This window comes from Chinchilla lanigera, unplaced genomic scaffold, assembly GCF_000276665.1.
Source record: "Chinchilla lanigera isolate Chin_1 unplaced genomic scaffold, ChiLan1.0 scaffold00010, whole genome shotgun sequence".
Taxonomy (NCBI): domain Eukaryota; kingdom Metazoa; phylum Chordata; class Mammalia; order Rodentia; family Chinchillidae; genus Chinchilla; species Chinchilla lanigera.
The window spans coordinates 4,594,845-4,604,229 of NW_004955411.1; positions in this window are offsets into that span (position 1 = coordinate 4,594,845).

Genomic DNA, 9,385 nt, shown 5'->3' on the forward strand with positions numbered 1-9,385 from the left:
TGAGTTCGGTTCCCGGTACCGGAGAAAAACAAAAAAAAAAAAAAAAAAAAAAAAAAAAAAATAACTTAAGTTAGTCAATGTTGTTTCAATCTTGTATGTCTTTTCTAAGGTATGAATTTTTTAAAATTAGTATTAATTTCCTGACATACCCAAGGCTTTTCTTTCATCAATTCATTCACTAAACATGTCATACATTTGGTACTCATTTGTCAAACATTATGTTGGGTGCAAGAGGTATAAAGATAAAGAATCTCAGATTGATAAATGTGACATGTAATATGAATAACCAATGTGCTAATATATAATATAAACTCTGTATTGTGCCTATATTATGATTTTAATAGATCTGATAAAGTGCAGCCTTTTTAATGTATTATATACTATGGTTTGGATATAAATTGTGCTTGACTCAAGGTCTTGGCGTTCGATGTCTAGTGTGGAGACCCTGGGAGGTAATGGAGCCTTTCAGATACGGGGTGCACAGCAGCCTTACTGTGCACTTTTCACTGGGGGCGTGGTCCTCAGGAGGGATGTGTGTGGTTCTGCCCTGCCTGTGTGTGTTACCAAGAGTTAGCCCGGCCCTGCCCAGGGTCTGTGTCCTGCTGTCTCCCCACATGATCTCCTCACGCCGTGCTGCACGGCACCCTCCACTTGGAAGCTCTCACTTGAGGGCTGTTGATCATGGGCTCTCAATCTCTGAACTGAGAGCTAAGTGAACAAACTTGCTGCTTGGGTGAGGTTCCCACCCTCAGGTATCTTGTTCTATCAAAGAATATAGATTAACACACTTTGTGTGTGAGATGCATTGGCAGAGCCGGGAGATGCTGCACAGAAGGAGGGGCACGTCCCGTCTAACATCCACCTGTAGGTAGCAAGTCTGTTCTTGCTCATTGCTTTAAGGATTTTCCATTTTTTAGGGAAGTCATTTTGATGTCTGAACTTATCAGAAAAGAATTTTAAAGCTGCCTTAACTTCTTTTATAATGCTAATTTTATAATGCACATATAATTCTTTTATAATGCAACTTATATTATTTAAAAGAAAATTTGAATCTTCACTTAAACCTGTCACCTTATGTATTATAATACAAAACAAAGCCACAGCAGTATAAGCCAGTGCCCCATGCTCCTAAAGAGAACTGGATGATATAAAGTTAAATATAAATGCTATATAAATATGTAAATAGCTAAAATGTTCAGATATCTACCTGCAGGGCTTAGTTTATTAATTTGAATATGTGGGTTAATTGAAAATCTTATGAAATTAATATGCAATATTTAGAAATACCATGAAGGAACTGTATACAGGTATCATACCCTGGCACAGGGATTATTGAAATTGGCTTCATTGTAATCATTAGAGCTGCTTTTTTTCTCACCTAACACATTTTTTTCCAGGCATTTCATATCTTGCTTTAAGCTGTTGGCTATGAAGTAATTTTTAGGTGTATAAGATGCTGTCATGTGAAAATTCACACCAAGTTATACATACCCTTTGCACAAAATTTAAGTTGGTTTCTTTTTTGTTTTGTTTTGTTTTCCTTTTTGTTCAAAATATATATTCTTGAAATTCATTACTTTCAATAGTTTCAAAGACTATTCTTTAAATCGTTCAACTATATCCAACAGTTGAGTTCATAATCCAAGAAGTAACTTCTAAAGTGGTTTTTAAATTCTTTGCATCATAAATTGACTTCATCAGTGAATTTCTAAGCCCCTATATTAGAAGCTGTTGACACCACTTCAGGCAAATGTGTCTCTCCCACACACTAACTTGTTCTCATATAATAAAGAACATCACCTTGGTCCATTTGGACTGCCACAGCAACACACTGTGGACTGGGGAGCTTATGAACAACCGACATCTGCCTCTCAGAGGCCGGAGGCTGGCGGTGTAAGGGTGAGGTGCCAGCAGATTCTGTCTGGTGAGTGCGGCCTCCCTGAGGGTGGTGCTTTCTTGCTGTGCCTCCACCCAGTGAAGGGGTCCAACCAGCTCCCTTTCTTAAGAGCACTAACCCCTTTCACCTCCAGAATGTCCCATTACTTGGGGGCGGGGTTTAGCAACGGACTGAGAGGTACACACATTCAGACCACAGCAGATGTAGTAAAAATGATTACTATTTCCTGAATGCTCGCTACATGCTGGCCACAGTTCCAGGTCATTTCTGTGAACCTTCTGTTTAATTCCCCCAGGAACCAACTGGGGAGCTCTGAAGAATAAAGGGGGAGGTAAATTTGGGCACCAAGCTCACACTTGGTGCTATCTGAAGGGTCCTACAGATGGATGGCTTCTTGGGTCACACAGCACAATGTGAAATGATGTGTAAGGGTTCAAGTAAGCACCTGACAGCAAGCAACGAGGAGGCAGATGCAACGCCTCCCTCCGTCTGTGCAGTGGCTGGCTTCGCCCTGCAAGCCTCTCCCCAGTCCAGACCATGTGCATGCAGCTTCCAGCAGATGGCTCGCATCTGCCCGCACTCTGGTATTTGTCATCCCATGGGGGACAACTCGTTCTGCCAAGGACCCCCTTCTCCTCGCTTTTCTTGCCGGTGGCAGAATGGGGTCTGCGTTCTCCCTTTATCTTTAGCACCCTCTTCAGGTGCTGGGAGCTGCACAGCCTGCAGAGGGTTTCTCTCAGGAGGGTCCCAAGGATGCCAAAGGCCTCTGCGCAGGACAGTGGGGATTCTTCTCCTGAGAGGAGCAGCGGGAGAGTTCCCCTGCCTGACAACAGAATAGAGAGAGAAGTCCATGAAAACTAGTGGGACAGCCAAGATGAAGGGTCATGAAAATCCCAAAGCCAGAAGTACTTTGAGTGTTTGTTTTTGATGCCATTTAAAAAACTGTCCTGAACAACACCCAGCACACCATGTAGCAGGTGGTGCAGTTTTCTCCCTTTGCTTGTGTGGTTCACACCCGCTGTCTGTGTAGACCGGGTCTGTGCTGGCTGCCTAAGAATTAATGGACAGTTTGTCAAAATTAAATTCCAGAGATGCACCATGAACCATTTTGTTCCTGCAGATCTGGACATGAGCCTAGAAATCTCGAGTTCTGAAATCTCTTTTGGGTACTCTGATGAGCAATCAGGTTGGAACCCAGGACACAGCCAGATGTCAGAATAGATTATCTCAGTTTACAGCAAAGTCTGAATCTCACTTTTTTATTTCCTTTTATTTCCCCAACTGCACTGTCATCTCTTTACTGACAAAACTGTGTCTTATGACGCAGAACCTAGCACAATCCTGTCTTTTGCTGCTGGAGTTTTGAGGTGACAACCCTGAGAGTTCTTTTCAGAGTGCCCTAAAGGTACAGGAAAGGTTATGGCCATCACCCTGCGGCAGCTTCTGAGCCTGAAGACCTTACCCTCTTTTCTCAACCCCACACCAGCTATGTGGACTCAGGATCTTGTTTCACAACTCTTAATTCTACTTCTAAATCTTAACCAAAAAGAATGGAATGTGGTGCTCTTAGACTTAAGGGAAAGGGCTTTGACAGGAAAGTGACTTAAGAAGGTTAATTAAACTTTAAAGAAACCATAAAGCACTGGCTACATAAATAAATACAAGTTGGTTTTTATAAAAGGAGTGAAAAAGTAGTGTTCAGTGCTTCTCCACCACTGAGCAAGCTCCTGATGAGACAGGCGACCACCTTTCAGGGCGCAACCTTGTGATCTTCAGTGGAAACCTGGAATATTTCCTCCCATTGTGGACTGGCAACTTCTGAACTCTGGCCCACTGACGAATGCAACCCTCTTTTCATGGGCTCCTTTGCTTATCCTGGGCCCAATCTGGTACAGTGCCTTTGAAAAAAGGGAGGCGTTTTATTGTGCAGCGTTTTACTGGTGGTAACATTACTGGCATTTGCATTCCTTCCCTCCCCCGGGTATAAACCTCCCCAGAGACACATTTCATGTTTACACAGTTCGTTAAAAGCCAGAACACCGGACAGAGGGAAATGCAGTGCCGCAAGAACAGAAATGCCTCAGGTTGAAAATACACGCGCACACATTACTAACATTTAAACTCAAAACACTAAAACCAAGGTTAAATGTTTTCCCTCTTTATTTAAGAAATACATTCATAACACATCTTAGCATTTATGTTGATATAGGTCATCTTTAACTTTTAAATAAGTGAAGAAAACAAAATCAAACGAAGACCTCCGAATTTCCTCAGGGTAGAAGGACCCAATACTAACTTCCTTATCATTTTTGAAGATCATCAAACATTGCTGCAGCCCTCAGAGCGCTTGGGCAGCGTGAGCACAAGCCAGTGTCTCCTTCTGTCTCATGCACAGCAGTCACCTCGAAGCGGTGGCAGAAAACTGCCGGTGTGTAGTGACTGTCACTGCTGGCAGGTAAGGACTGAGACAGGGGGTGGGGACCGTGTGCCTCTGTCCCACTCTGAGCATTGAGAACTCTGTTGGCACCCACCCTACAGCGGGGAAAGAGGAAGACAAGGGGACAGGAATAGAGGAGGAGAAGGAGGAGGAGGAGGAGGGCTAAGAGGACCTGAGCGCTCTTACCTCCCACATGCCCCTACTCAAGGAAGAGTTATACAGGAGGGTGCCTGCCCCAGGGATGCTGAAGCAGGCTACCACAAGCTGTGAGTTGGAAGCTACCTATTATGGCTTGTATCAAGTTGTCCCCCTAAAGCATGCTGTGGTCATAGGTGAGTCTTGAAGTTAGCTGGATTAAGGGTATGGTGCTGGGATTAAAGGTGCAATAATGAAATTAAGGATGTGATGCTAGGATTAAGGGTCCCCCACCCTGTGTACAGGTGGCACCAATCAATCAGATTGTAGCCTGGATGGACTACAAAAGGACAGAAAGAAGACAGGCCACTGCTGCTGCTGCTTGAGCCTCTCTACTTGCTGCCTGCCATGCCATGAACTGTTTCTCCTCTGCCATTCCCCCCTTCCATGCCACCCTACCTTTGAGCCAGTGGATTATGGACTGAAAGCTCTAAAAACTGGGACCTGAGAGAAAACATTCCTTCTTTAACTTGTGAGTGTTGAGTATTTTGTCTCTGCTGCGAGAAAGTAACTAGCACAATACCCATCCCTGTATTATAGGTAGAACCAATAGTCACTCTCTTCATGTGCCTGCAATTATTAAAACTGTCAAATTCCTAGAGACGTAAATTAACAAACAAAGACTCAAAGATAGGACTAAAAAAAAATTAAGTTTAGATATTTCTGCAGCAAAGAAAATGAGTTTCTAAGAGAAAGGAATCCTGCTACCCACAAAAGAAAGCTCAGGCTTTAATCTGTGAATTTTACAAAAGAGTCAAAGAAGGAATGATCTCATTTTGTCACAAAGCTCTCTCCAAAAGTGGTGGAGAAAGGAACCTTTCCCAGTTCATTCTGTGAAGTCCATGTTACCGACACCAAATCCAGAAAAAAATATTACAAAAAAGGAAAACTGTAGACTCATGACTTTTGTGAATACAGACAGAAAAGTCCTTAACAAGTGTTAGGAACCCAGACTCAGTCACACACAAAATATGATACCTCTTGCTCCAGGCTCGGCCAGGTTATGTGGCTGGGGCTGCGTCCATCCAGGCATCAATCAGCATACTGCACTGTATTAATGAAGGACAGAGCACATGGTCATCTTCGCCCAGAAAAAGCATTTGCCAAAATCCACACCCATTCACAGTGCAAATCATCCAGAAACTACAGCAAGAGACAGCTTCCTCAGAGGACATCTGCGTTTGGATACTTTTCTCCCGTTCCTAAGATAAAATACCTGATGCCTAAAGTTAAGGAAGGAAAGATTTATTTAGTTCACAGTTTGTGGAGGTTTCAGTCCATAATCAGCTGGCTCCAAGGCAGGGTGACATGGCACAGGGGCAACCAGACACATTTCTTTAAACCAGTTTCCAGATACAAAGACATGCTTATTCTTAACATTTCACAATTTGAACATTTTAACACAGGTTTAATAATCCTTCAGAACCAGTATTGTCTATCAACATTATATTACATTAAAACCATAACATTCTGCCCCTGCCCCCACAAAGATTCACACACATCCCTTTAGACAGAGGCATTTAGTCCTTCTCTAAGAGTTGCCAAAGTCCTGATGGTTTCAGCACTGCTGAAAAGTCCAAGCTCCAAGTCTCCTCTGAGATGTACTGCAAACTCTTAGCTGCAAGAGGCTGTACAAATGAAAACAAAGTTAAACACTTCCAACATGCAATGGCACAAAATAAACATTTTAATTCCAAACGTTACAAACAGGAGAATACAAAGGATTTAGATCAAAGCAAGTCCAAACCCAGCAGGGCAAGCATTAAGTCCTGTAGTTCCATGTCCAGCATCTGAAGCAATCTGCGGCAAATTGTGAGTTCCAAAGGGCTTGAGTGACTCCTCCTCACAGCACTTCTGGTGGTTACAGCTCCCACGGCTTCTGTCTTGGGCCTGCTTTGCTCCCTCCTTGCAGCTTTCCTTAGACAATCCACGGTCCTGGCTTTTCCAAACTTCTGAGGTCTACACTACACCTCTTGCTTCACATTCACAGCTTCACACACTGCCCTCTCAGGGGCACACTGCCTGCCCTCCAGGCCTTCTGAAATTGAAGTGAAAGCCTTCCTAACCCCATAACTCTTTCATTCTGCATACACCTAAAACCAGTGCCATGTAGACGATGCCAAGGTCTGCTGCCAGCTGGAGCAGTAGCCAGGCTTTCCTCTCTCTTGACTGTAAGGGTCAAGTGCCTGGATCACCGTGCACTTGAAATCCAATGCTGAGGAACAAATTTTCTGTGCTGCTGCCCTTCTGGAACATGGTGCTCTGCAACATTCTCCTCAGAGCGGTCTTTCACTTTTGCAGTTTTGAGGCTGCAAAGGGTGGAGACTTGCTGCTTCTTGTGATGCCCTTAGGCCATCTTTTTGTTTTACTTTTATTTTTTATTTTTATTTTTGGTACCAGGAAGCTATCGTTTTGATCATCTTGCTCCTCCTCAGCAATCACAATCTCCTCAGCTCTGTCTTTGCAGTCCACAGCTTTACTGGAGCTTCTTTTCTGCCCAAACTCATAATGTTTTAAATCATTATTCTGGTCTCTTTGCTCTTGATTCTCAACATAAATCTGGCTAAAAGTCCCCAAGAACAGCCATGCCACCGCCTCAACATTTGACTGCCTTGAAATTTCTTCTGCCAGATTAATTAGTCTGCTGACCTTAATCTCAGCCTCAGGCAAAGTCTTTGGACACCAGCAAAATTCTGACAAACTTTCTGCAAAGCCATAACAAGTATCGTCTGGAGCCTAGCACTCAATTCAGTCCTTTCCAGCAGAAACCTCCCAAGCATGGTTTTTCCCAGTTTTCTGATCTTCTGAGCTCTGACCAGAATTTCCCATACAGAACATCCTAAAGGGTCCAGCTCTGCTCTCTCAGGCAACATCTCCAAACCCTTCCAAACTCTTCCTACAAACCATTCCCAAAGGCTCTTAAACCACATGGTCAAGCACAACCACAGCAGCAACCCTACTTCTCTGGTACAAAATTCTGTCTTGGTTACTTTTGTTGCTAAGACAAAAATACCCAACACCCATAATCAAGGAAAGAAAGGTTTATTTAGCTCACAGTTTGTGGAGGTTACAGTCCATAATCAGCTGGCTCCAAGGCAGGGTGGCAGAGCAGAGGGGCAACACTTTAAGGTAGAACAACACAGCAAAAACAGCAAAAGCAAAAAAAGGCAAGGGCGGGGGTGCGGAGCAAGCCTCTTTTCCTCCCTTATATTGTACACCAGCTATGCACCTACACCATCTCCGGGTCCTCCTCTTCTACAAGCTCAGGATGTTTACAAAATGAGGACCCTGGCCCCCTGCTAAGTCACTTAATTGAGCTTCTAAACTGCTCAATCCTCAGGTTGACACAATGTATCAACCATTAGAACCTGTATCTAAGCACATGTTGTCTCACTTCTTGCCACAATTTCAATGTTTTTGTGTATCAGTTAAAAGTAAACGTATTTTAAAATGAATTTGTCTTAAATAGGCAGTAGAAAACCCCCTGTTAGCATCATACTTGATGGTAAGTATATATCATATTTAATGGCAAAAAGTTGAATATTTTCCCCAAAGAATCAGAAGCAAGGAAAAGCCACCTGCCTTGCCATTCCTACATAAGACCAACCAAATGAAGGCAGAGTTGTCCTTCTTGTCTGACAAAGAACAGCCCAGAACAGTGATGGAGAAACTTTTACAGATCAAATGCTAAAATGCAACCCAAAACCCACTTATTTATCGTAAAGGGCCAGCACTGCAATTAAACCCCAATAATGTTAGTTTAGAAAAAAATCTATATTAACCTCCTTTGTCTTAAAAGAAAAACACAGTAACACATGTGGCAAAGGTTAGCGTTGGGTACCCCAGAGCGAAGTCCGGAAGATGATTCACTCACATTAGCTTCAGAAGGAATAAAATATTTAGAAATAAACTAAGAATGTTTAGAATAAGCCTCCTCCAAAATAAAACTTTTACATTGAAAATTTAAAATATTAGTGAAAGAAACTGATGGAAGTCATATTAAATGGAGATGAGTTCTATGTTCTTGGACTACAAAAATCATTATTTTTAAGGTGGAAATTCTTAGGAGTTTTACACATAGATTCAATTTTGTATCAGTACAAATTTCAGCAAATTTTTTGAAGCAAATGATAAACCAATCTGAAAATTTAAATAAAAATGCAAAGATGTCATCTATGACAATATTAAAAATGAAACAATTGGAGTAATTTCACTTCTCATTCTTCAAATTGATTTAAAGAAATCATACCTTTGAGGTAAGCCTGGAGCATGCAGTTGCCTCTTCCATATGTTTGGATTCCTGAAAATAGCAAAATTTTGAAAATCTCAAAAAAAGAGTCTCTAAGGAGTGATGGGGAGAAGTCTTTCCTTTAATTTTATTTGTTAAAGAGAAATCAAAATGCCCAGAAGCATGTAAATAAAGTCATAATTAGAAAAACGTGAAAATTCTAGCCATGAATAATGACAGTGGGGTTGGAGACCTGCAGGAATTTATCCAGAATACTGCTGCCTGGCGATGAAGCCCTGCATTTATTTTAGAAATGTTTGCCATTACATGGCCAAACAGGACATGGACCCCTCTAAGACCTAGCAACTCTCCTAGGAATATGCTCAAGCTTTTTCACATGTACGTCAAAGGATAAAGGGAAGGGTGTTCATAGCAACATAGTCAAAACTGAAATCCATCCTACGTTTACCAACAACAGGGAGAGTTTTGTTTTAAAACTGGTCTTATGTAGGAACTTTAAAATTTGTTCACACAATGGAAAACTCTATAACAGAAACTGAACAATTCAAAGCCACATGCATCTGTTGGCATAAATCTCACTATGTTGAGATAGAAGAAAACCACAAAA